This window comes from Mauremys mutica, chromosome 5 (assembly GCF_020497125.1).
Source record: "Mauremys mutica isolate MM-2020 ecotype Southern chromosome 5, ASM2049712v1, whole genome shotgun sequence".
Classification (NCBI taxonomy): domain Eukaryota; kingdom Metazoa; phylum Chordata; order Testudines; family Geoemydidae; genus Mauremys; species Mauremys mutica.
This window is the reverse complement of record NC_059076.1, coordinates 86,948,233-86,976,229: the sequence shown is the minus strand read 5'-3', so window position 1 is coordinate 86,976,229 and position 27,997 is coordinate 86,948,233. Positions and strand designations below refer to the sequence as shown.

General features: G+C 40.2%; 2 long non-coding RNA genes across 2 annotated transcripts in view; one reads left to right on the top strand and one right to left on the bottom strand.

The window, feature by feature from the left end:
* Positions 1 to 15,845, top strand: part of LOC123371937 — a 30,126-nt gene extending 14,281 nt beyond the window's left edge. Inside the window, exon 3 of the long non-coding RNA XR_006580014.1 lies at positions 14,703 to 15,845. This is a non-coding gene — a long non-coding RNA (uncharacterized LOC123371937). The remainder of the gene's footprint in view (positions 1 to 14,702) is intronic.
* LOC123371936 lies at positions 38 to 27,055 on the bottom strand. The gene is made up of 4 exons (XR_006580013.1): positions 26,960 to 27,055; positions 3,087 to 3,211; positions 2,584 to 2,715; positions 38 to 835 (listed from the first exon to the last, which is right to left on the bottom strand). It is a non-coding gene; the product is annotated as an uncharacterized LOC123371936 (long non-coding RNA).
* Between the last annotated feature and the right edge of the window lie 942 nt (positions 27,056 to 27,997).

Below are 27,997 nucleotides of genomic sequence, written 5' to 3'. Positions count from 1 at the left end.
CACTAAAGTGAAAATGCACATATTGCAAATCAATAATGTTACAGATTATACACTTATAGCCCAGTTATTCCGTGATGAATAAAACATACACATCTACAAAAAGTCAGTCTTTGTTCTCTGAAAAACATAGGCTACATTCATGCAACTGATGTTAAATTATAATGTGTCCTTTACAATTCTCCCTTGCTAAACAGTATACTTTGTATATAAAAGCCATTGAATGATGTGCATAGAGGGCAATTTAAATTCAGTAAATTTTGCAAAGTACATACCCATAGCTAAGTACTTGGAAATGTGACAACAAAAAATGAAGGAGATCTCTAAATGTTTTTCATCCTTTGGGTTGGTTAATACATCATAGAATGGTTGACATTACTGCAAAAGGATAAATTATTAACTCTTTGCTAATAAATGGATATTCAATCAGGATTCCCCAATGTTCTGAGGCACTCTAAGGGCCTGATATGAAGGGGAAAAAACCTTCCTTTTCTGTGCCTGCTCTTTATAATCTAACTCTGACTTTAGTGGGACAACTCAGAGTGTGTAAAGTTCAGCATGTGTACAAATCTTTGCAGAACTGGAACCCAGGAACAGCAGACCAAGTGTCTGAGCTATATAGATATACTGAAAATATCCTGTATAGATGGTCGTTGGTCTCATGTTGGCAGGAGCTTCTGGCCCACCTCTGTAAGCCCTCTTGATATGCCTCCTCACTTGATGACCTTACTTCTGTAGTGCCTCCTGCTTCCTCCTCTTAAGCTGCTTCCTCTCTGCAAGCTCTCTCACCTATCTCCTGGATCCTCCAGAAATTAACAGCATCCCTTCCTTTTGCCACCTATCAAACAAAACAGCAGCAGTAAAGACCTCTCCATGACCTTGTAGCTGCTGCAGTCCACTATGCTGTTATGGCTATGGTGTGGAGTTCTTTTTATTTGCCTACTGGTGTCAGTCTTTATGGTCACCATTTCAAACTTTTCTCTGTAACCACGATGGCTAGCAACATATTTTCTTTTAGATAAAAACTGAAATTCGTATGTAATCTCCTAACTCCAGCAGTCAGGGTTGTTTTCTGTAAAACACCAAATATCTATCATGAGACTCATGATAAATTCACAAGAATTGGTAATAATGTACTTTGCAACTTCGATTTGTCAAACTATTTCTAGGCCTCCCAGATTTCTTTAGTCCTTGGTGTGCCTGAGAATGAACAGTTTAATTGCACAGGCAGACACTAGTTAACCCAACTTGAAATCATCTGGAATCCAAAGGGCACATTAGAAATGCCTAGGAAAGAGATAGACATAGAGTAGCTAGATACGTTGATATTTAAACCTTCACCTTCCTTTTTATGGAGTCCCCTCCTCTTTTAAAGACATGGAAACACAAGGCAGTGTATAGTTGCAGTGGACATTTGCAAGAGTTCTAACACTTCAACCAACTGAAGTAGTTTGTTAAATAACATTAAAAAATAAGCTACATGTTTCAGGGCCAAGGGTCCAACAGTTACATTTATTCTTCTGATTTAGAGAACAATAATTCCATAGACAGGCCTTGAAATTTGGGTGCATATTGTCTGCTGGTGTAAGCTTTCTGCTGTAGCCCCATGACTTCAGTGAAGTTTTATCTATTTACACTAGCAGAGAATCTGGACCCCAAATTTTCTTTGTAATTATTCATATAAAATTCATTCAGTTAAGACCAAATATATTTTACATTACCAGTACTTTATTTGTGCTGGATGTTGGTCATTGCTATTTTTATGGAAAAAAATCCTGCTTGTAAGGAAAGGAAAAAAAGGGCAACATTCTGTAGTAATGACCCAGACTAATACAAGGCACATTAGGAATGATGCAGCACATTTGATTAATACTGTGGATTTTATTTTTTTAGTATATTTTTAAATTAGTTTCTTTTGAAAGTTTATTTAGAAATATATATATAGTGTGTGTATACACATGAGTGCTTTCAAATGTACAAGAATGATAGATATCTAATATAAATACACTATATGAAGTTATGTTTTTATATATATAAAAACACATGCTCACATAACTAAAAACATAACTTCACATAGTGTATTTATATTAGATATCTATCATTCTTGAATGTGTGAAAGCATTCATCTTTGGGTTTGTTACTCCTCCCAGTATATGGTACCATATAACTTGTCATAGCATAAAAATAAAGACTAGTGCAGCGACAAAAATCTGATGCTTTCTACCTTTGCAAAAAAATACTCCACCAAACATTTATATTAGAGATGTCCGTAAACCAAATCCCAGCTCCAAAAATCATCAAATTTTAGGGAAGTTTGGATCTGGATATGAATCTTGATCTAAACTTTGCATTTTGATCTCATTTTTATAATGGGCAGAACCCTTCAGAGAGCACTTTTGTAGCATCACATCTGCATTAGACTTGGTTCCTCTAACTTCTTTAACTTGCTCTAAGAGGGTGCTCCACATGTTTAACTTCCCACATTTAGTCACAATGTGCAGTAGAAAAAGGTTCAGGCTTTCAATTCTGAAGGCTTTAACATAACAGCACATTGTCACCAGCCTCTTATTTTCTTTGATAACTTACTGTGTTCTGTCACAGGATTAAAACACAGTTCTTCTCTTTTTCATGCCTGAGTAGATGTGCTGACTCAGTTCCATTGAATAAAGCCATCAGATCCCAGCTGTACAGTTATCAATGCCTGGCTGTGTGCAGTTCCTGGTGAAGAAATACATCGTTCTGAAAGCCCCACTGTTCTGTAATACAGTTGCATATGGTAGCAATAGCTACCTCTTGTTTAAGTTACGCCAGGCCAATTGGACTGAGAAACACACTGCTTTCTGAAGTGAGAGCCTAATGCTAAGAAAATCTATACATAAGTTGATACAGAAAAAGGCCAGTGCTACAGGACACATTTCGTTTCAAAATACATTTCCACATATGCAGTGGATTGGAATTACATTGTTTTACCAGATTGAACTAATTCTTCCAAAAGTGAGAGTGGGACTCAAAACTTTGAGGTAATTATTTGACTTTGGCTAAGAATTGACATCACAAAAGAGAATAGGGATGTTTTAAGAGAGGTTTACCTGAGATTTGCTGTAAAGGAGCATAGTTCCACTGAAATCAGTTGAAGTCATTTTACAACAGCTGTGGATTTAGTGCCAAATTCAGAACTCTTCCTTATTTTCATTGCATCAGCTGGAATCATCTCCTGGAGATATCAGACTATTTATATTAAAAATCATAGACACTAGAGAAGGAACAGATCTACTGGATATTCTAGCCAATTTCCCCTGGCAATGTAGTAGTATTCCTTATGGTATACTTTCTAAGTCTTTTTCCAGTCGTGTTTGAAATGTCCAAGCTATTTTGGGACTGGGAAATATTCCACAGCATAACAGGGCTCACTGTCAAGAAGTTCTTTTTCCATATACAGTACAGACTCATTGTTACTTTTCCTAACTTTGTGCTATTGCTTCCAGCTATTACCACTCCAAACAATTCTTCTCCACCATTAGAATTTACTCCCTTCAGATCATTGTAGACAATTGTCATGTCCTCCTTCATCCACATATTACACTTTTAGGAGCTAGCCCAGAACCTAGCTCGAACATGTCAGCTAGGCACTGGAGGAAATACCATGGAGCAGCAGCCGAGCCACTGCAGGGAGGTTACTCCATTAATTAATTGATGTAGGTGCATGCCCCTTATGTAAGGGAGAAGACTGAAGGAGCTACTTATTTGTAGAGTCCCTGTGTCTAAATGCCACATATGAATGGCTGCACATGGATTTCCCTTTGTATATCACACCCAAACTCTGCCTCCCCTTGCACACTGGAGGTGCAGAGTCCACTGCCAGAGGATCTCTGCACCTGTGGATATAGGTTCAGTATTTGCCTCTTAATCCGTCTTCATCAATCAACTGCAAGGATAAGCAGCTACTCATAAATTCTACTTAACATGCATATAGCTGATTATAACTTAGGTGTGCTAGAAGTTAACAGGATAGATCTATTTCTATTAGTATTGTTTCCAGATGTGAAGCTTCCATTGAATGACTGCTCAGTTTTTATTTTTTCCGACATACATAATATTAGTACCCAATCCTGCAAACACTTAAACACATGAGTAATTTTACTCACAACTAACCTCACTGAATTGAATGGGACAACTCCCAGGAGTAAAGTCACTCATGTACATCAGTCCTCATAGAGTGAAGTCCTTCTCTTTCATTTTTCCAATCTAATCACATGTTGTTGTTCTCTGACCATGAGCAGTGCAGGTAGTCCCAATAAGTACACCAAGTAGTCCCCATAAGATACAGTATAGGTTTCTCTTGCAGAGTTGCTATCTGATCATTCCATAGGTGACACTGAAATCCTCAGCACCCACAAAACAAAGAACTGAACGGATCTTGGCTTCTGCCAGTGGGTACAGAATCTCTGTGCTAGCACACTTGCAGGCATTCCCTGGTCTGGAACACATACAAAAAGTGGGTTCCATTGGATGAATGAACTGTGCATCAAAGCTAATACAACATCAAGCAGATTCTTTGCTGTTTTCCAGGTGAGACAGTACATATAGTATATTCACTATCCTGATATGCCATTTCAAACATGGATGCCCCATGTCCTTCTGCAGGAGCAAGGGGATATCTACAGATGAAATGTCTCCTTTCTATTAGATTTTTTTTTCTCTATTTAATATAATCTGTCGATGTAACTGAAGTGTTCTTTACTAGAGCTGAGTAACTAATCAATTTTTTTGGTTTGCTGGACATTCCAAGAAAACTGGAAAAAAATCAATTTAAAACTTTTTAGTTCACCAAAAAAAAAAAAAAGAGTAAAAATACCCAAACATTTATTTTGGTTTGAACAAAATGTTTTGTTTTGAGCTTTTTAAAATGTTTTCCTTTTAAAAAAAAAATAAGTAAATTTCAAACTGAAAAATCAAAACATTTAATTTAAAAAATATCAAATCAAAATGTTTAGAATGTTTTTTTTCAGATTTATTTTCCTAACCTAAACAAGTCAGTGAATTTGACACAAACCCAAAAAATGTTTCAGTTGACCTGCATCTGCTCTTTCCTATGAAAGAAGTTTTGGCTAAAATTTTTCCCCCAGCTCTACTGTTTACCCTGTCTTCTGTCTCTCTACAGAACGTATGAGACAAGACAATACCTGGCAAGGAGGATGTTGGTAAACTGGAGTGGGTTCAGAAAAGAGCCATGGAAATGATTAAAGGATTAAAAAACCCTTCTTTAAGATGATAGACTTGAGCTCAATCTATTTAGCTTAACAAAGAGAAGGTTAAAGGATGACTTGATTTTAATCTATTAAGTACCTACAGGTGGAACAAATATTTGATAATGGGCTCTTCAATCTAGCAGAGAAAGGTATAATATGATCTAATAGATGGAATTTGTAGATAGACAAATTCAGATTGGAAATAAGGCATACATATTTTAACAGAGGGTAATTAATCATTGTAACAATTTATCTAGGGTCATGGTGATTTTTTTATCCAGGGTTGTGGTGGGCTATTTTTAAATCAAGATTGGATGTTTTTCTAAAAGACATATGCTCTAGGGATAATTCTGGGGAAGTTCTATGGCTCATGTTATATGGGAAGTCAGACTACATGATTACAATGCTCCCTTCTGGCCTTGGAATCTACACATTCATGAAACTCTACCAGACACATTTCATCAACTGTGTTCTCTCCATCCATTGCATTTGCCCTTCTAACAAAAAAAAATTTTTGTTTTTAAAGCTATGCTTCCTTTGTGCTATGAGTCCGGTATCCATTAGATGTTTATTTTTATAGTATAATATTGATTCTATGATTTTACTAGGGACTGAAGTAAAAATTAATGGAAAACAGATCATTCAAGCCTGGCACCATATGAGCACTAGTTTTCCCCTCCTACATTTACATTATTTCTACCACCTTCTGCTGGTATGTACCCAGTCCTCCATTACTCTTCAAAATGAATTGGCAGTAGTTCAGTAAGTCTGTGAATTAATTATTTTAAACTTCAAGCATGCACATCAACCAGACCCACTGATTCGTTTATAAATATCTTTTCCAGATATTTCCTTGCCTGATTTTTATCTATAGCCATCTGACAAGGTCTTCTTTAGTTTTGTATTGCTCAAACCTCTTCATTTTCCTGCGAAAGATGGATTTTAAATGGGAGTTGTTATCTCAGCCATTTTAAAATCATTCTTGATTAACCCTTCCTCCCTCTGTTATTAATGGGTCTGCTCTGTCACCAGTTCTTAGCACATCTTGCTGGATATTTCAGTTTTCATTTATGCTCATTAAGTCTTTATTCCTGTTCTTTGTTAGACTGTAACCCCCAAATCACTCACAATTTCCATCATTGCCTCCCTTTGTTTCCATCCCTTAACTTCATCTCTCCCTATCATTTTGAATGAATCAGCTACTCATAGTTTTATATTTCTGTAAGGAAGTTAAATGAATATACCCGCTATCTGTGTTTTTAATCCTGAGTTAATAGTGTTCTTAGAGTGGCTTCACAAATTCTTGCTCCAGGTAATGGATGGATTAAATTGCCTCTCTCATTAGAGAAAGTTATATTACATGGAGAGAAAGGCCCCACAGATATGAAACAACCTAGATCTGGATATGGATTTTGTAGCTGGCTGTTATTCTGTAACAATCCTGAGCTGAACATCCCAAGCTCCTGGAGGTTCAAAATCTAGATCCCAATCCAAATTTTATAGCTCAAGCACATCAGTACTGTTGGGGGCAGGTGGAGTGGGGGGGGGGACTGCTAATCTAAAGGCCACTGAAGTCAGTGTGAAGCTTTGTACTGATGTCATTGGGCACTGAATTAGGTGCTAGTTCAAGCCACTTCCATGGTGTTTTTCCCTTTCTCCAGCTATTCTGATATAGCTTCCTAGTAAGTATTACACCATCTCACTACATTCCCCTTTCTTAGGGCATGGCTATACTTACAGATGTAGAACCCTCAGAGACTGCAGCAGGGAAAATGCTGCCATGTGTTCACACTGTCAGCTGAAAGCAGCTCTTGCAATGCCAGAGAGAGCAGTGCAGTGTGCAAGTGGCTGCAGCGTGCTTTTCAAATAGGGGGGTGGGGGGAATGTGACAGGGAGTGTGTTGTGTGTAAGTGGGAGGAGACGGTGTGTTTTGGGGGGAAGAGTGTGTCATCATGCTGTCTTGTAAGTTCAGGCAGGGGAAGGGGGAAACCCTGACATCAGCCCCCACTCCCACCTCTCTCTGACACACATGCACAAACTCCTGCCTCTGCAGCAGGAGCATTCCACAGTAATAGTTTGCTTTGTCACGGAGCAAATAAGCATGCTGGCTGTCAGAAATGAAGCTTTGAAAGGGGATATCTGCATGCCTATAGCCAAGTTCAAAACAATGACCAGAGTGGCCACTTGACTTCAGGGGATATGGGATGTTTCCAGAGGCCAATCACAGTGCAGTAATGCAACGCATCATGCATATGCCAGGGTGCAGCAAGCTCTATGCTTCTCGTGGAGGTGGATTACCAGGGGTGACTTCAGCTGCAGAGTCCAGGTGCTCTAAGTGCCTTGCCAGTGTGGACACCTCAGGAGTTAGGGCACCCGAGGCTGATTTAATGCACTCTCACTTGCAAGTGTAGTCAAGGCCTTAGGGTACGTCTACACTACGGGATTATTCCGAATTTTCATAAACCGGTTTTGCAAAACAGATTGAATAAAATCGAGTGCGCGTGGCCACACTAAACACATTAAATCGGTGGTGTGCGTCCACGGTCCGAGGCTAGCGTCGATTTCTGGAGCATTGCACTGTGGGTAGCTATTCCGTAGCTATCCCATAGTCCCCGCAGCCTCCCCCGCCCCTTGGAATTCTGGGTTGAGATCCCAGTGCCTGATGGGGCAAAAGTCATTGTCGCGGGTGGTTCTGGGTAAATGTCATCAGTCACTCCTTCCTCTGGGAAAGCAACGGCAGACAAGCATTTCGTGCCTTTTTTCCCTGGATTGCCCTGGCAGATGCCATAGCATGGCAATCATGGAGCCTGTTTTGCCTTTTGTGACTATCGGCGTATGTGTACTAGATGCCGCTCACAGAGGCGATTCAGCAGCGCTACACAGAAGCATGCTTTTGCATGACAGCAGAGATGGTTACTAGCCATACTGTACCATCTACCATACCATAAATTGGTAATAAGATGATCATGGTTACCAGTCTTTTTGCACTGTGCCATTTGCTGCTGTCATAAGTGCCCCTGGCTGATCAGCCAGGGGCGCAAAAGCCAAAATTGGGAATGACTCCCTGAGTCAATCCCTCCTTTTTGGTATCTAAAAATAGAATCAGTCCTGCCTAGAATATGGGCAAGTGTACTAGAGAACCACTGTATCATAGAACCAGAGAGCACAGCTGCTCTGTGTCAGATCCAGCAGAAATTATGAGCTGTATGCTATTCACAGGGGGTGCTCCTGGAACAACCCAACCTGTTGTTTCTGTTCTTCCCCCAGCCTTTCGGGGCTACCATAGCATTGTCCCCCCACTTGTGTGATGAAGTAATAAAGAATGCAGGAATAAGACACGGTGACTTGTTAGTGAGAAATGAGTGGAAGGCAGCCTCCAGCTGCTATGATAGTCCAGACAGGACAGTAAGGAGTGTGGAGGAGAGAAGCCCAGCATCCCTCTGCTAGTCCAGGGGCAATTGAATCTTTTCTTTACACATGAAGGGTGGGGGCTGATGGAGCTCAGCCCCCTGTTGCTATGATGACAATGGTTACCAGCCATACTGTACCATCTACCAGGAAAAATTAGGACCAAGCGCCCTTGATTGACCTTACCGATGCTAGTCGGCATGGTTACCAGTCCTTTTGCACTGCCCCATGTGCCAATAGGCTGATGATGACGGGTACCAGTCGTTTTGTACCATCAGCCACCCATGGTGGGGGTGGGGAGCAAGGATATTGGCGTTGAGTGCTGCAGCATCGCATCTATCTGCAGCATTCAGTAAAGATAGGGTGACATGTAAAAGAGTCAGAGGATTGTTTTCCCTTTCACTTCTGCGGGTGGGTGGGGGGGTGCGTAGATTGCCAAGCTATACCCTGACCCACCACGGACACTGTGTTTGACCCTAGAAGCATTTGGAGCTCAGCCAAGAATGCAAATACTTTTCGGAGACTGCAGGAACTGTGGGATAGCATGAGTCCTCCAGTCCATGAGCGTCCATTTGATTATTTGGCTTTCCATTACGCTTGTCACGCAGCAGTGCGCTGAGCCCCTGCTATGGCGTCTGTCTGGAGATTTTTTAAAAATGATTTTGAATTTCGTCTTCTGTAACGGAGCGCTGATAGAACAGAATTGCCTGCCCTTACAGCAATCACATCCGCATGGTCCATGCGGGAGCTCTTTCTTTATTTTGATTTTTAACTGCATCGCCACACGTGTTGATCGGAGCTCCACACTGGGCAAACAGGAAATATTCAAAAGTTCGCGGGGCTTTTCCTGTCTACCTGGACACTGCATCCGAGTTCAGATTGCTGTCCAGAGCGGTCAGTGGTGCACTGTGGGATACCGCCCGGAGGCCAATACTGTCAATCTGCGGCCACACTAACCCTAATCCGATACGCTAATACCGATATTAGCGCTACTCCTCTCGTTAGGGAGGAGTACAGAAACCGGTTTAAAGAGCCCTTTATACCGATATAAAGGGCCTCTGTGTGGATGGGTGTGGCATTAAATCGGTTTTACGCTCCTAAAACCGGTTTAAACGCCTAGTGTAGACCAGGCTTCAGTCTGAGCAGTGAGGAAGATAATTTACTCTGCTATCATCAGCCTTAACTGAGCCTCCTTTTCTGAGTCCCATAGGGGCAATGATGCTTTCTCAGCTTGCCTTTAGTTGCCCAATTTTATGATACTTCTACCATTACAGGGTGATGCTTAGATTCAGTTTCAACTCCTCTAAGTGCTCTCCTTCTCTTATACATGGCTATAATATGCTTTTCACTCATCTGTAGACACTTATTATTTCAACCATGATATTATCTGAGAAGATACAGGAATTTGTCACTGGTTCTACCTAAACATAGGCATATAAAAGTTTGCAGTAGCAGAGATTTGCCTTTTCACTAGTGTTATGAATAGCCAAGAAATTCAGTTTGATCAGTGTTGTTTGTTATTAATTATTGTATTTCCATAGTAAAATCTAGATAACTAAGTTTCATAAGAGAAAAAAATCATAATGTGTGTTGTTTGGGCTTGATTTGAATATTACCATCTTAGTCAAGAAAACTCAGTTTTACAAAACAAGGGCTTTGGAAGAATGAATGTTAGAGTGGGCATCTAAGAAAATAGAAGAAAAATAATCATAAAAATGTGGTTGAAATAGGTGAATTGATTGTTGTTCAGTTTTCAAAGAGACGTCTCTGGAATTTCCTTGCCAAAGTAGTAATTGATTTTATATGTCCCTAAATGTAAAAATCATAAGTTACCAAGAGGGTTCTGGTTGAATCATTTGCAGATCTACACCAAGTATTTTGAAAACTTTATTACAGAAGCTTTCAACTTCTATTGTTTGGCAAAGAAGATAGTCCATACAATTTGATATTTGATTTCCATTGAGAATGGAATTTCCATTGAGAATCGGTGGAGAAGAACAGTAACAGGGACTCAAAACAATTATCACATCCAATAAATCTAAAGATACTGAATGGAGAGATGGAACATATAGAATTAGGCTGACTCCTTTTACTGAACAAAATCTAAGGAAGAATTTTGGTTTCTGAAAGAGAAGAAGAGACTGAAACAAAAGCTACTTAGCTTGAAAAGATTCAAGTTCAACTTTCCCTTAAATGAGTTGGATTTTTTAGTTCAAAAGGTGGAGAAAGATACTAGAGGAAAGGCTGTTCTAGATTTGATTTTGACAAATAGGAAGGAACTGGTTGAGAGTTTGAAAATGGAAGGCAGCTTAGGTGAAAGTGATCATGAAATGGTAGAGTTCACAATTCTAACGAATGGGAGGAGGGAAAACAGCACAATAAAGATAATGGATTTCAAGAAGGCAGATTTTAGCAAACTCAAGGAGTTGGTAGGTAATATTCCATGGGAATCAAGTCTCAGGGGAAAAACAGTTCAAGAGAGTTGGCAGTTTTTCAGAGACATTAGTAAGGGCACTGCGTAGGAAATATCGGAAGTATGGCAAAAGACCACCATGGCTTAACTTCCATGATCTGAAACTCAAAAAAGAGTCCTACAAAAAGCGGAAACTAGGTCAAATTATAAAGGATAAATATAAACAAATAACACAAGTATGTTGGGACAAAATTAGAAAGGCCAAGGCACAAAATGAGATCAAACTATCTAGAAACATAAAGGATAACAAGAAACTATTCTATAAATACATTAGAAGCAAGAGGAAGACCAAGGACAGGATAGCCCGTTACTCAACAAGGGGAGAAAAACAATAACAGAAAATATGAAAATGGCAGAAATGTTAAATGGCTTTTTTTGTTTCAGTTTTCAACAAAAAGGTTAGTAGTGATTGGTCAGAAAACATAGTGAATGCCAGTGAAAATGAGGTAGGATCAGAGGCTGGGATTACATTTCAAAATGATCTGGACCAACTGAAAAAATGGTCTGAAGTAAATAGGATGAAATTCAATAAGGACATATGCCAAGTACTCCATTTAGGAAGGAACAATTAGCTGTACACATACAAAATGGGAAATGACTACCTAGGAAGGAGTACTGCAGAAAGGGATCTGGGGGTCATAGTGGATCACAAACTAAATGAGAGTCAACAGTGCAACACTGTTTCAAATAAAGCAAACATCATGCTGGGATGTACTAGCAGGAGTGTTGTAAGCAAGATACGAGAAGTAATTCTTCTGCTCTACTCCACAGTGATTAGGCCTCAGCTCAAGTATTGTGTCCAGTTCTGGATGTCACATTTCAGGAATTATGTGGACAAATTGGAGAAAGTCCAGACAAGAGCAACACAAATGATTAAGGTCTGGAAAACATGACCTATGAGAGAAGATTGAAAAAGTTGGGTTTGTTTAGTCTGGAGAAGAGAAGACTGAGAGAGGACATAACAGTTTTCAAATACATAAAAGGTTGTTTCAAGGAGGAGGAAGTAAAATTATTCTCCTTAACCTCTGAGGATAAATCAAGAAGCAATGGGCTTAAATTGCAGCAAGGGCGGTTTAGGTGGGACATTAGGAAAAACTATGTAACTGTCGGGGTGGTTAAGCACTGAAATAAATTGCCCACGGAGGTTGTGGAATCTCCATCACTGGGGATTTTTTAAGAGCAGGTTAGAGAAACACCTGTCAGGGATAGTCTAGATAATACTTAGTCCTGCCATGAGTGTAGGGGACTGGATTACTTGACTTGTCAAGGTCCCTTTCAGTTCTACACTTCTGATTCTATTCTCCTATCAGTGGAAGGAAGATGGTAGAACTAGCAAGCTCTTATTATATAGAGGAAGGATTTAGTTAAAGCTGGTCAGGAAATGTTTTTCCCATCCTGCAAATATTTTAAGAATTCAAAAATGTTTACGGTCCCGAATCAGAACAAAGAATCAGTCTCTAAAATGTTCGTGAATGGAAAAACTGAAAAATATTTTGGTTCAGGTCAATAAAAATATTTGGTTTAAATAATTTTGAAACATTTCATTTGTATTTCACATTTTTTCTTTTTAAAAACATTTTAAGTTTAATCTGAATAAATTTCTAAAAAGTTGTTTTGAACCAGAAACCCAGATTTTTTTTTTTTGGTTTTGAAAACGCAAAAATAAAATGTTTTGACAATTTTAATTTATTTTCCAACTTCTTCTTCTTCCGATGGGAGATTTGTGGAAATTGACCCTGTTTCACAAACACTTTTGGTTTTGACAAATTGGCATTTTTTTGACCCCCAAATTTCTTTAAAAATTCCCAACCAACTCTAGAGATGATACTGACCACAAGTCCTCTCAAGAATGTTTTCTAAGAAAAAAACTGGAACTTGCTCAGAAATTAGTTACAGTGAATTAACTAGGGGTAAATATTGCCCTGATCTTGCACAGGTGCAGAAGGGGAAGAATAGCACAAATGGCCACTGTCCATGTGCAGAAATAGTACCTAGTCATATCCTTTGCAAGCAGGACTGATCTCTTCAAGAAAAGATTTTATCTTGTCAGAGTCTGACTGCAGCAACCAGTTAGTTAACATGATGCAACCATGTTTTCACAGTCAGTATAGTCAAGGACAAATCATGTTCTGTCAGCTAGTCATGGATGAACTCTGTAGGACCAGGGTTTAATTATGACTAGCTGATACCATGGTGAATGTGACTTGTCCTTATCTATACTGACATGGTCATTACATGTTAGCTAAATTGATTCTTCAGCTGTGCTCTAGCTCAATAAAATTATTTAGGCACAACTGCCCTGTGGGGTTTAATCCATCCCATCTCAAAGAGAATTGCAAGAAGATAGCTCACTGACCCAATTAAATATGTGTGTGTAAGAAGGGGTAGCAAGATGTATCTGCTTAAGATATGTCCAGTATGCATGCTCCCCAGGAGTCTCCAGAAGGCACGGTGCCTCTGGAGGCAAAAAGCCTCCTTGAAATACCATGGGGTGGTGTGGTTCTGCACTGCTCTATACAGAGGCCTATGCTTATCTAGCACAATCTGATCCTGAAAGATTTTGATAGACTAGGGAAAAAATGTTGATTCTGATCTCTCCTACACTGGTTTTATACTGGCATAACTGAGATCAGAATCAGGTTCTTTGACTCTTAGGAACATTCGATATTAACAGTTTATTCCTCAACAATGAATTAGAGATATATGTATCTATCATTAATGTATATGCCTTGTCATGTGTTATTCCTTTAGCTGTTCAAAGCTATGACTCAAATTGGTGTTTAGTAAAACAAGTCACAACAAAACACTAAATCTTTTGGGGATATTAATTTGGTTTATTACATTAACCAAAATTAGACTATGATAAATGCGGAGTAAGACAATAAGAAGGAATAAAATATTGTTGTTCAGCAAAATATCAGCATTACATATCAGGGCCTTGGTTAAACATCAAAAACATTAGCTCGATAAATATTTAAAAGGAAAGTTCAAAATATGACTTTTGAGAGAGGATTATGAAGTACCTATAGAGAGATGCCACAGAAAAAAAGAACAGTCAGTGAATCATCTATCCTGGAAATTTATTTAGAGAGATCAAAGGATTTAAGTGAGAGAAATGAGACAAATTATTTGTTTGTTTTCTAGTCCTTCTAGAATTGCTGAGATTAATATGATAAGATCCTGAGTAAAAATGAAGTTTAAGAAGTGGGGATTGATGATATGAGTTTCATTCATTAAAAAGGTTTCACTATCTTTAAAAACAGATTTGGATGTTGTTTTGGGCTGCAGCAGCCAGGTACTCCAGCTCAGAAACTGTTGTGAAACATTAATGAAGACCATCAGATACAGAGAAATAATGGACCTTGATTGCTATCAGAACCATGAACTAGAGGTTGTCATATCTCAGAATGTAAAAATATGCATTCAGTACTAAATTATATGAAAGAGAATTTTGACTTTTATGATTATGTAATTTTTTTCACATGATCACTGTTTTTCACAGACAGATATATTATTATAATGAATCTCATATCTGATTAATTTTAGAATTAATGAAATTTTCTTGTTTTTTCCAGCAAGAAACCTTACTTCCTCTAGACACAGATTCACTACCGAGAAAAACAGAAGAGTGGTAATACAAAACAAAGAATTCACTGATTTTAATATGATATTTTCTGAAAACTAGGGACATACACCAAAATTTTCCAAAGTGGGTACACGGATGGGATGTATGAGCCTCACATTGGTGAACTAGGGGTTTCAGAATAGCTTTAGGGCCAGAAGGCCCCACCCAGCTGTACCTGCTGGGAATGATCACACTGGAGGTGGGGTTCAAAAGGGAGCATCTGAGGTCAGTCTGGGTGGACAGAGCAAAGGGTGGAGGCAGTTGTGTGCTGCAGGCTCCTGCAGAGAAACTGCCAGGACTTGTCCCCATGCTGAGCCACCACTGGCCTTTCACCCCATGTACACTGGGAATGACGGACCACCACTGATAGAGGAAGACCTTCCAGAACTCCAGCAGGAATCCAGGAACAGACTAGTGGCACTGACAGAGGAACCAAAGCCGGCATAGGAAGTGGCACATGGAACAGGTGTAAGGGAGTCCCTTGATCACATATGTGAGCTATTATTCACAGGGTCCTAGATTGGAACCTGGTGGAGCAGAAAGGGCCCAGGTTCCCCAGTGCAGGCCACTGACTCTTACCACTGGGCAATATGGCCACTGGCTGTAGCCACTGGGTGATACTGCCAAGTTTGGAGTTCAGCCCCCTAACAGGTACCTAAATCTATTGATTTAACTGGAAGATATGGGTATTGAGCTCCTCTGAAAATCATGCCATTTATTAGGATGTCTAAATATGGACTTAGATGCCCAAATTTAGACTTTCACTTCTGACCACAGTGGATTTTTTAAAATTGGACACTTAAGGAGAAATGTATCTAGCAGGGGGGAACTGCAATAGACTCATAAGGCAGAGAAACCATTTCAATTCCACTGTTGGGAAGAGAGTGAGCACAGAGATTCTATTCAGGGAGATTTTTTTAATCCCCTGAAAGCCATACAGCTGATACACTGAATGGAATACCTAGTTTATGGAGAAAAGGTTATGGCTGATTCCTAGAGGTGATAATGTGTTGCACTGAGAACTGTGTTGGACTTACATGTTAGAACTTTAAGAATGGGGAGACAAGGAATGTTCCTGGTCCTTCTTGCAGGCTAGGGGGCTCAGCAGCAAAGCTTGTGATGATGTAATGTACTTAGACTTCTGTAAGGGGTTTGACATAGTACTGCATGGCATTTTGATTAAAAAACTAGAAAGATATAAAATTAACACACACTGCTGTTGTAGTATTGGTGGTCCCAGGATATTAGAGAGACAAAATGGGTGAGGTAATATCTTTTACTGAACCATTTTTTGTTGGTGAGACAAGCTTTTGAGTTTACACAGAGTTCTTCTTCAAACCTTCTGTGTAAGCTCAAAAACTTGTCTCTCTAAGCAACAGAATTTAGTCAAATAAAAGATATTACCTCACCCACCTTGTGTCTACAAAATTAACATGGCACGCTTTGATTCACTCCATGCCAGCCTTGAAAAGGTTAATGATTCTGAGAAGGGGGCCAATTAGCTTGGGGGAGATCCAGGGATGGAAAGATTGCTTGGGGATATAGCCCAGCTGAGAAAAAACAGGCAGAGCTGGAATAAAGACAGGAAATTGGCAACAGAAGAAGGGCTGCAGTCATTTTCTGGGAGAAGGGAGGTATGTTTGGGGCTACAGTGCCAGGTAGCCTGCAGTTACTCCCTGGAAGGAAGGAGTTTGGGCCGGTAAAACTCAAAGAGAGGGGGAGTCAGAAGGAGAGCTGAGAAGTAGAAGGATGTAGGAAGGAGTCCAGGGGAAGAGCAACATGGCCTAGGAGTGAGCAGGCCACCATTGCTAGAGATAGGGTCCACGGACTGGAACCTGGAGTAGAGGGTGGGCCTGGGTTCCCCTACCAGCCGCTGGAGGAATGGCATGTTCAGAGCCATGGAAGGACGACTGATATTTTGTATAGAGCAGTGCTTTTCAAACTGTGGGTTGTGACCCAGTGCTGGATTGCAGAATGTAAGGCACTGGGTCGTGGCAGCTATGGTCAGCACCACCAACCGAGCTGTTAAAACTCTCATCGGCGGTGCTGCCTGGTTAAGGCAGGCTAGTCCCTACCCGTTCTGACACCATGCTTCGCCTTGGAAGTGGCCAGTAGCAGGTCCGGCTCCCAGGTGGGGGGGAGGTCATGGGGCTCTTCACGATGTCCCCACCCCAAGCACAGGCTCCACATTCTCACTGGACAGGAACCAGCCAATGGGAGCTGGGGGGTGCGGTGCCCATGGGCGAGAGCTACGTGGAGCCGCTTGTGTGCCTCTGCCTAGGAGCTGGACTAGCTGCTGGCTGCTTCTGGGGCGCAGCATGGTTTGCAGTGCCGGGGGAGGGATAGCTCAGTGGTTTGAGCATTGGCCTGCTAAACCCAGGGTTGTGAGTTCAATCCTTGAGGGGGCCATTTACGGAACTGGGGTAAAAATCTGTCTGGGGATTGGTCCTGCTTTGAGCAGGGGGTTGGACTAGATGACCTCCTGAGGTCCCTTCCAACCCTATGATTCTATGAATGTTTGCATTGACAGGCAGGAAGCCTGCTGTAGCACCCCCAGGAAGCCTGCTGTAGCACCCCCACTGTGTTGCTGATTGGGAGCTGCCTGAAGTAAGCCTGCACCCCCCTCCCCTGCCCCAGCCCTGAGCTCCCTCCCAAACCCAAAGCCCCCTCCTGCATCCCAAACCCCTCAGCCCCACCCCAGAGCCAGCACCCCGAACCCAGAGCCCTGATGCCCTCCCATCACCCTCCCTCATTCCCATCCCCACACCCCAATCCTCTGCCCCAACCCTGAGCCCCTCCTAGACCCCTTATCCCCAACTCCGCTGGGCTGTGGGCATCAACAATTTTCTTCAACTGGGTTGCCAGAAAAAAAGTTTGAAAACCACTGGGATAGAGGGACCGTGGGAGGGGAGGACTATGGTGACTTGGCTGGAGGTCTGAGTTACAAAGGCCTACCTTGAGTCACAGAGACAGAGACCACAGGGAGAGGAACTGACAGAAGGGGGAGGAGGGCATCAGACCTGTGAAGAGCTAATCCTCAGAGTAACCAGGATTAAAGGCACCCTAGCTGTGAGTGGACCCTGTGACACACACATTAAATTGATTAAAAACTGTCCAACTGATAAGTCTCAAAATGTAACTGTAAAAGGGGTATTGTCACTGAGCAGGTCTGTTTCCAGTGGGGTTCTGCAGGGTCTGATGCTTGGTTCTACACTAAACAACTTTATCAGTGACCAGGAAGAAAACATAAAATCATCACTGATAAAGTTTGTAGATGACACAAAAATTGGGGGAGTGGTAAATAATGAAGAGTAAAGATCACTGATTCAAAGTGATCTAGATCACTTGGTAAACTGGATGCAAGCAAACAGTAGAGGTAAATGAATCTGTAAATCCTTTGAAGTGGGGGCTCCTGAAATACCACACTGAGCATCTAGGGGGACTCACCCCTGTACTACAGTAGCAATGGTGGCAGAGGTTCAGGACTTTGTTTCTGAGATTGCCTGGGGTTTAGGGTGGAAATAGAACTGGCTAGCCACACTACCAGAACCAATCATAGGCCATCACTCAGAGACAAAGGGTTTGTTTTTATTTTTGAGTTTGGCTGTGTCTGGAGTATAGCAGGGAAGAAGCATCACAGCCAAGGAGGACCCTTCCCTCAGGTAGTAATGTGAAGGTAGAAGACTTTGAACCCTTTGGGGATTTATGGAACATTGAACATTCTCAGCAGAGATGAGAAACCCAAGAGGCTGAAGAGAGTCAAGATCAAGAGTTAGCCTAACTGCACATTGGAATCCAGATCACAGAGCCACAAGGATGATCTTGCCATCCTTGGTGTGTGTTGGGTTCCAGGGAGGCCTCGGCCTACCCAAGGTGCTCTGCAAGAACGAGGCCGACACACACTCTGTGAGCAATTGGCTTTACTGAAGGTAACGTGACACACCCGCAACGGGGACTCCAAGCGTTGCTGTCACAGAGGCGGGGAACCCAGCGCCCTGGAGCTCAGCCTGGTACGGAGTCCAAAAGCCGCTACAAAACATGCTGATATTTATATAAACAGCAGCAAGCCAGCTCATACATAATGCAAAAGGGGCTTTCCACCCTCCGGGACCGCCCAGGGCCGCCCCTCATGGCCCAGGGCCAGGGACTTTCCACACAGCGGCTACAACCGGTCATAGCCGGTTGAAGCAGGCACAGCGTGCCCTACAATAACCGGGCGCTGAGAAAGCAGAGCTGCCTAGCTAGGCCGTAACAACATCTTCCGCAATTCCCTGCCTCCCTATAGTGTGTATACTTTACTTTATAAGTATACCCTTTGTAGGAACACAATTCCAGAATATATATTGAAAAGGGTTCAGAGAAGAGCCATTAAAATGATTATAGGATTAGAAAAAGCCTGCCTTATAGTGACAGACTCAAGAAGCTCAATCAATTTAGCTTAACAAAGAGAAGGTTAAGGTTCTATAAGTACCTACATGGGGAACAAATATTTAACAAGCTCTTCAATCTAGCAGAGACAGGTATAACACAATCCAATGGCTGGAAGTTGAAGCCATACAAATTCAGACGGAAAATAAGGTGTCAATTTTTAATGGTGAGAGTAATTAATTATTGGAATATTTTACCAAAGGTTGTGGTGGATTCTCCATCACTGACAAATTTAAAATCAAGGTTGGATGTTTTTTTCTAAAAGATATATGAAAAAAAATATTTTGTGGCAGTTCTATGGCCTGTGTCATACAGGAGGTCAGAGTAGATGATCACAATGGTTCCATCTACCCTTAGAATTTACAAAATCTATGAATAAGTCTGGAAAGAACCATCTTAAAGCAAGGTGAGGTAAAGTTTATCTCACCGCTTTATGGACCAGCCTGTTTTTTCTCTCTCTGTTTTTGGAGTCTTGTGTGTTATAGTTCTGAATTCAAAGAAATAAAGTAGAGTTACATTAAAACCTTCTAGCAAAAGCATTCAAGTTTTTACCTAATTTCTCTGTTTGTATGCCATGTACATACCAGATGAGACCACGGTCAGTTGGTCCATAAATTATTGGTCTACTGGACATATGCGCTGACTGGTAGTGAGGAGGACTTGCTGTGTGGTGTGAGCACTATTACATCTTTCTGTTAAAGTAGTAGACATAGACTTGCTGTATGCAGGTTGCAGGAAGACTCTGTTGCTTCACTGGTTCCTGGTACAAAGCCCAAATACTTCTTTATATTTTGCCTAATGAACAATGAGTCACTCTTCCATCCTCATTTACAGCTAAAGAAGGGCTGGGAATACCTACCAAGCTCATGGCTGATCACAGCTCTCCATGGAAGGCAATGACTGGGCCACCACTAAAGGAAGTGTTGCAATTAACATCCCTGAATTCCAAAGATCACACAGTTTGGATATTACTACATTCCTCCCAGTGAGTCAGAGTCAGATGACATCCCAGATGTAAATCAAAGTTCGCATCACCTATGGAGGCAATCAGAAAATTAAAATCAAGGCCCCTTTCATCCTCTCATTCTCTGTAGGTCTCCATCTATCAGAGGGACCTAGACAAATTAGAGGATTGGGCCAAAAGAAATCTGATGAGGTTCAACAAAGACAAGTTCAGAGTCCTGCACTTAGGAAGGAAGAATCCCATGCACTGCTACAGACTAGGGACCGAATGGCTAGGCAGCAATTCTGCAAGAAAGGACTTAGGGGTTACAGTGGATGAGAAGCTGGATATGAGTCAACAGTGTGCCCTTGCTGCCAAGAAGGCTAACAGCATTTTGGGCTGTATAAGTAGAGGCATTGCCAGCAGATCGAGGGACATGATTATTCCCCTCTATTTGACATTGGTGAGCTCTCATCTGGAGTACTGTGTCCAGTTTTGGGTCCCACACTACAAGAAGGATGTGGAAAAATTGGAAAAAGTCCAGATAAGGGCAACAAAAATGTTTAGGGGGCTGGAGCACATGACTTATGAGAAGAGGCTGAGAGAACTGGGATTGTTTAGTCTGCAGAAGAGAAGAATGAGGGGGGATTTGACGGCTGTTTTCAACTACCTGAAAGGGGATTCCAAAGAGGATGGATCTAGACTGTTCTCAGTGGTACCAGATGACAGAACAAACAGTAATGGTCTCAAGTTGCAGTGGGGGAGATTTAGGTTGGCTATTAGGAAAAACTTTTTCACTAGGAGGGTGGTGAAACACTGGAATGGGTTACCTAGGAGGTGGTGGAATCTCCTTCCTTAGAGGTTTTTAAGGTCAGGCTTGATGATGGGATGATTTAGTTGGGGATTCGTCCTGCTTTGAGCAGGGGGTTGGACTAAATGACATCCTGAGGTCCCTTCCAACCCTGATAGTCTATGATTCTATGACCTTAATCCCAAATAAACAAACCAAAACTTTAGGAAATATTCTCAATAGTCCTTGAGGAGTAATCTGATGTTTGTTGTCCGTCTGGGCATGAATCTCAGGTCCCCTCTAACATGTAACACCCAGGTTCCTCTCTCCAACAACTTCAGACTATACCAAGAGAAAACAAGCCATGTTTGGGGGCACTACCAAAAGGGAGACTCATGTAGCTAGGACATCACCCCTCAGGGAACTCACCTTATTCTATTTAAGTATTTTTAAAGATCGTATGCACACTCATACATAACTTCTGTTAAGTCCCCTCTCCCACAAAATCTACCTGCTTCCTCTGTTCTCACCACCACTGGAATAATCTACATTCTTTCCCCTCTTGGATTGTTTTTGATTCTTGTGGGGTTGGAGACTAAGGAAAGCCTCAGGTTTGTGAGTCTTCACAGCTGTTGACCAAAGGAATCCTCCAAGGAACCAGTAGTGCAGAAAGGCATGTTGCTGCAACTGATGCTGCTTTTATAGCTGAACAGCCTCACCTGGCAAATTTCAATTAAGCACTGTTTTCCTCTTGTGAGTTGCCTGAGGCATCACATGCTGTAACGATATAGCAATGTTCTGAAGAGCAGGTGCTTAGCATACATGCATGCAACTGCGAGCAAACTGGTTCAGAGATCCAAGGAAAGGACCAGCCCACTTGACAAATGCCCAAATGCCTCGTGATGAAGTCTCTTCTCCAAAAGTGGATGTCAGAAAAGTGATTCTGGGTCCAGAAAATTCAGGGTTCCCCTAGGCAGCAGTATTTCTCCTTGAAATATGATAGAGTTCTCCTGTTACTTGGGATATATAACCAGAAGATTCTTTTCCTTGGGTGTCTCTGCTATGGAATGATTACAGTGGAGTCAGAGATTCAGCAAGCCTAAAATCATTGTCATTCTTACTGCATCATGGTTTTAATCTTTGCCACTAGGTGGGATTAATTACTGGCTGTCTAATATTTGCCCGAAGATCTCACTTTCAAATTGTACAATCATACACAGATTCAGAATGTAGCACACAGCTAAAATATAAAAAAAGTATGATAGTGAAAATTCCTGAAGTATGGGGGATGTGATCTCTAAATGACCTAATAGATCACTTCCAATTTTAATTTCTATGATTCTGTTATATTATAGTTATATTTGTTTTTAGTGTGGATATATTTGTGAAGGCATACTACACAATTAACAAAGATCATATGAATTATGAAATATTTCATGATAGCTCAGAAAACAAAGCATAAATTACACCCTAGTTTTTATTTGTTCAGTTGTCAGATAGTCTAGAATTACACAACAGGCAGAAGACAAAGTAGTTAAATGACACAACACAACACTTCAGGTTTACTTGAGAATTTTGGGTTCATAAATGTTCTATAATTGGATTATTGAGCTATTTTAAAATGGGTGAGCTGCAGTGAAGAAATCTACATGTACATAAGAAAGAAAAAGCATGATTGCATGGTGTCAGCAAATTAACTTTGATTTGTGGCATGTCAAACAGACAGGAATTACATTGCAACCAATAACAAAATAAAGTTTAGTTGAGAACTACATGCTGGGTGAAATTCACCTATCTGCAGTGGGCTAACTGGGGGTCTTTGCACAACTTAAGTCCCACTTAAGACTTCAACCTAGAGTTCAAATCTATCGAGCTTAGGAACTTGTGTGGCCCCAGTATGCTAGTGTCTGAGCACCTCACAATCTTGAATGTATTTATCCTCACAACACCTCTTGAGGGAGGGAACCACTAGTATCCCTATTTTTACAGGCAGGGAACTGAGGCACAGAGAGGTTGTGACTTTACCAAAATCGCACAGAAAGTCTGGCCAAACAAGACTAAGACCCAATTCTCAGATATCCTAGGCTAGAGCCTTAACCATTTCCTCTCACAACTTAGGATGTGAGTAGTGCAAAGACCCCCTGTTAGCCCTTTGGGGATGAATTTCAGCCATTATGCACACAATGCAACAGTTACAGTAGTCACCAATAATTCACTTTTACTACCAGTTGCCATCACAAAATAGAATCTGCATATATTTTTTGTCTAGATACAGCAAAGTAATGTAGTATCACAGACACCTCCGTGTGATGAGCTCTTGTCATATGCTGACATTACAATGGCAAAACTATAGGTCAGTCTTGACTTACCAGCTTGCTGGGTTTTTTTAGAAAGGTGACAGAATGAAGACATTTGCATGTAGTGGGAGAACTAGAGCTGTTATAAAGGACCTCATTTGTTTGGTTATCATTCTCTGGTGGATACTAGATTTCTACTTGAAAAAAATTGTGTTTTTTTAAATATTCAAGGTGAAAGTACCAACTAAATTTTCTGCAAGAAATAAAGGGACCAATTCTGGCCTTGCTCCAGTCTGCTTCAGCAGTGTATAGGTGTCATACAGGAATGGGAGCTGGCCAAGGGACCATTCTCCTAGCACAGTAGCAGAATAAGGACAATGCAAAGAGTAGTATGTTGTTCCTTCTGACAGACCCTGATGTAGGCAGCATGTAAAGGGTAGGACTGAGAGAAGGATCTGATGTTCCTGTAGTGTTCAGCTCTATGAGGATTCTGGATGGAAACAGAGTCCTCAGGCAGCTAGAGGAAAAACAGAGCAGCTTCTGAGCTTAAGTGTTTGAAGGGTCAAGACCTAAGCCTGTACACCTTTTGTTAGCTACAAAAGTTACTCCCTCTCCCTCACTCTAACTCAACAAAATGTCTACATTTACGTACTTTGGGCTGGCAAAAATTTTTATTTACTTACAATCACAGTAATAGCACTGGTGTTATAAGGCTATCTGACTAGTTACAATTATTAGCAGACCATTTGTAGCTGAGTTTGCTTGCTTTTCACAGCCAGAGCTTTTGACAACATTAGTTGTTTCCTCACCAAAAACGCTAACGTGGCAATTCCTCTTTTATAGTTCAGAATTGTCTTCCCTCATTTTCACTATGTTTGGTTTTTATTTTCTCCTCTATAATGTTTTAATTATTTTAGTGGCTAGGATTTTCAAAGGAGTCTAAGGAAGTTAATGAAAATCAGTGGGAGTTGTACACTGAATTGTTTTAGGCTCTGTTACAAATCCCAGCTGGTATGATGGTATTTTAATTGTTTCTGAAATATTCCAACTGTTTTGGTAGATACAAGGTAAATTCATTTGTACCTTAGATGTAATAAATTCACAAAATATCATCCCATCTCCCCATCTGAACACTGTATATATAAAAAACTTTGCTTTACAAATTAATTTGGGAATAATATTGGTTCAGATTATATAAGTATTAGCCACATATATAACATTAATGATGAACTAGTACATTAAATAATACCTGGCAGTGTCCTTTAAAGTTCTGCTGAGTTTAGTAGGAAAACAGTTATTGAAACAATTCTAACTTGCACTAATTTGGAATAATTGTCCAGAATATCTTTAAAAGTTTAGACCATTTTTCTAAGCGTAGACTAAAAAATTTTTTACTTAGAGAATTCAATTCAAAGTGAAATGGATATATTGACCAAACAAATATCAAGTATGTGATTTCCTCAGTAATGATACCCATGAGAAATCACTGAAGACTAGCTACTCTATTCATCAGACTCTTGTGTTTTGAACAAAACCAACAGAAGAAGTGTATGCTAAACATCAGATCTAAATTCACCGGGGTGAATGAAGGGGAATGAACATAAAAGTGCTGTAGCCGAGCTGGCAGATACCTTGGTTTCTTATCTGATTTTATGTGGGCAATTTGGTGAATTCAGGTTACATTTCCAATAATTGATGTTTTACAAATTGAAAACAGTTTTATTCAATGGACTACTTTGGAATAGCCTGCAGGGGTCTCTGAGGGATACATAACACTTCATTCCAAAACCCACAGACTTCTACTCTACTCTGACCCACCCATTTCTGATAATCCAGGAAATTAATATCCTGTGTATGATTTTGGACCAGGATCATCTGAAAACTCTAGAGCCAAACAAAATTTATTGAAATTAAATATCCACCTATTCTTTCCTTCAGTAAGCCTATTCTTTGTCATATGTTATCAATTATGCCAGTTTGATGCTTAAGTATTCAGAATTAATTATGATTTCTGATTAGCAATGCATATGCAGAAACAATCTGTGCAAATTATGTGGTTGAATCAAACACAAGAAACGCACTAAATCATAATGAAAAAGACTTCTTATTGTAAAACTCAATAACTTAAGTGCTGGGATCACACATAATGTGCCAATATCATCCCCGATAGTACAAATGGTTACACCAGGGATGAATTTGACTGAGTCACTTTAAATATGTTTTTGAGCTCATTTTTGTAAAGTCAGATATCTGTACTGAACCTTTTGAGATTATTTTAGATAGCATTAGACAAGAGGAGATGAACAAAATCAATTACTGTGTCACAAAGCACACTGTGTGCCCTCTTTACGCTGGCCTGTTTTGCTCAGTTATATGTCTTGAACATGTCAGACAAAACCATCATATGCAGCCCCCAGTCTCCTTGCTATAGCCTGAAGTTCCCTTGTGACAAAATAGGTTTGCACAACTATTCTTTCCTTTAGTTCAGCTTCTTAGGTATACAGAATAGGCACTCAGATACAGTGGTGATAGGTACTTGGAATAACATTCATTTCAGATAAACAGAAAGGGCCAGATTTTGATATCCTTACTCATGTTGAATAGCAAAATGTTCCACAAATGAAACATCCACAGTCGACTTCAGTGGAAATAAGTGTGGAATAAGGTGCTAACTGACGGGAATGAGTGAAATAGAATATGTCCCAAAGGACTTAGCTTAGATAACATTCTGTCAATTAACACATACAGGGCATGCAAAAGCAATATTTAAAATAACTAGTAGCTGAAAGTCTATGCTGTCGAATGGATGTAATTCTTAAGATCATGTGTGGTTTTTAAAAAAGAAACCCCAAAATGGTGACTCTTGGTTCCATGCACTGTGCTGTAGGGAGCCATCTTCCCTGAAGTCTTCATCAGGTATTTCTTTCAGAACTTCAAAACTTTTTTTTTTTTCGTTTTTAATACCACCCTGCTAAACATATTCCAGTTACTGAGACACTTTAATATAATTTAATGCAAAACCTTCTTGGAGTTTCTAGTCAGGTAAATTAGTTCCCATTGTTATAAGTGAACAACTGAATTTCTGAAATTCAAAACCATTGAAGACCTGGTGAAGACACATTTTAAACAAAACTTTGTTTGAGCTTTGGATAGACAGCTCAAAACTAAAACCAAACAAAAAAAAGAAAAGAAAATGCTATTTGTGTGTTAAACACCTTTCCTGATGTAGTTTTTTAGTTTCCTCAAATTATGTACACCCCTTAAGCTTATTTCTAACAACTTAGGTTAAAAACTTCCCCAAATCCTTTCCTTGTCCTTGGATGGTATTGCTGCCACCACTAAGTGATTTGGACAAAAATTCAGGAAACGGACCACTTGGAGTCCCTATTTCCCAAAAATATTCCCCCAAGTCTCTTCACCCCTTTTCCTGGGGAGGCTTGAGAATAATATACTAATCAATTGGTTACAATGTGAGCACAAACTAAACCCCTTGGTTTTTAGGACACTGAAAATCAATCAGATTCTTAAAAGAAGAACTTTATTATAAAGAAAAAAGTAGAAGAGTCACCTCTGCAAAATCAGGATGGAAGGTAACTTTTCAGGATAATAAAAAGATTAAAACCACAGAGTATTCCCCTCTAGGCTCAGCTTCAAAGTTACAAAAACAGGAATAAAACTCACTCTTAGCATAGGAAAAATTCACAAGCTAAAACAAAAGATAATCTAATGCATTTCCTTGCTTTACTTACAATTTTTGTAATGTTAGATGCTCATTTATGGTATGTTTCCAGGAGATGTTTTTTTTTTCTTCTTCTTCCTGGTCCCTCTCTCTGTCCAGAGAGGGAACAAACAAAGACCACAAACAAAACCTCCTCCCCACAGATTTGAAAGTATCTTCTTTCCCCATTGGTCCTTCTGGTCAGGTGCCAACTAAGTTAATTGAACTGATTAACCTCTTACAGGTAAGGCAATTCAGTACAGCTGCCCTGTGTATATGTAAGACAGAGGCACTGTTCAAAATTTGGGCCATAAAAATGTTGTCATAAAAGCCATGGTATCAGCAGAGTTAACTACAGAAAAGATGTTAACAGCATTGTTTTGGAAAAAAACTAGTCTTTAGGAGTGGTTAGTAGACCTTTCAAATATGAATCTCTATTATGTTATAATTTCAAGAACTTGAACTCTGTCTTTTAATGATAAAAGCTTCTGATTGCCAAAAAGTTGAAGAGTTCAATAGCACTCTATTTGAATTGCCTGACCCTAGGGAATTACATTTCTAGATAATTGTACATCACTTATTTCACTTTTCCATCACTTATAGGTATGTCATCAAAACTGAATGACCTAAAATTGGACCTAGTATTTTTTTAAATTACATCCTTTTTCCTAGGTTCCTATGATTATTTGTATTGTGTGTTTAAACACTTATCTGCCAGCATTCATTAATGATTTAGAAAGAAAATAATAAGACCTGGTATACATTAGAAAATTACATTGGTTTAACTTTGTTGGTCAAGGATATGAAAAAAATCCAGACTCCTGAGTAGCATAGTTAAGCTGATCTAAGGGCTTGTCTACATTTACCGGGGAATCGATGAATGGTTATCAATGCATCAGTGGTCAATTTAACAGGTCAATTTAACCTTAAATCGACCACAAATTGCACTCCCATCAACTCCTGTACTCTACCAGATTGAGAAGAGTAGGGAGAGTCGATGGGAGAGTGTCCCATCAACATTGTGTAGTGTGGACCCCGGGGTAAGAAGATCTAAGCTATGTCAATTTGA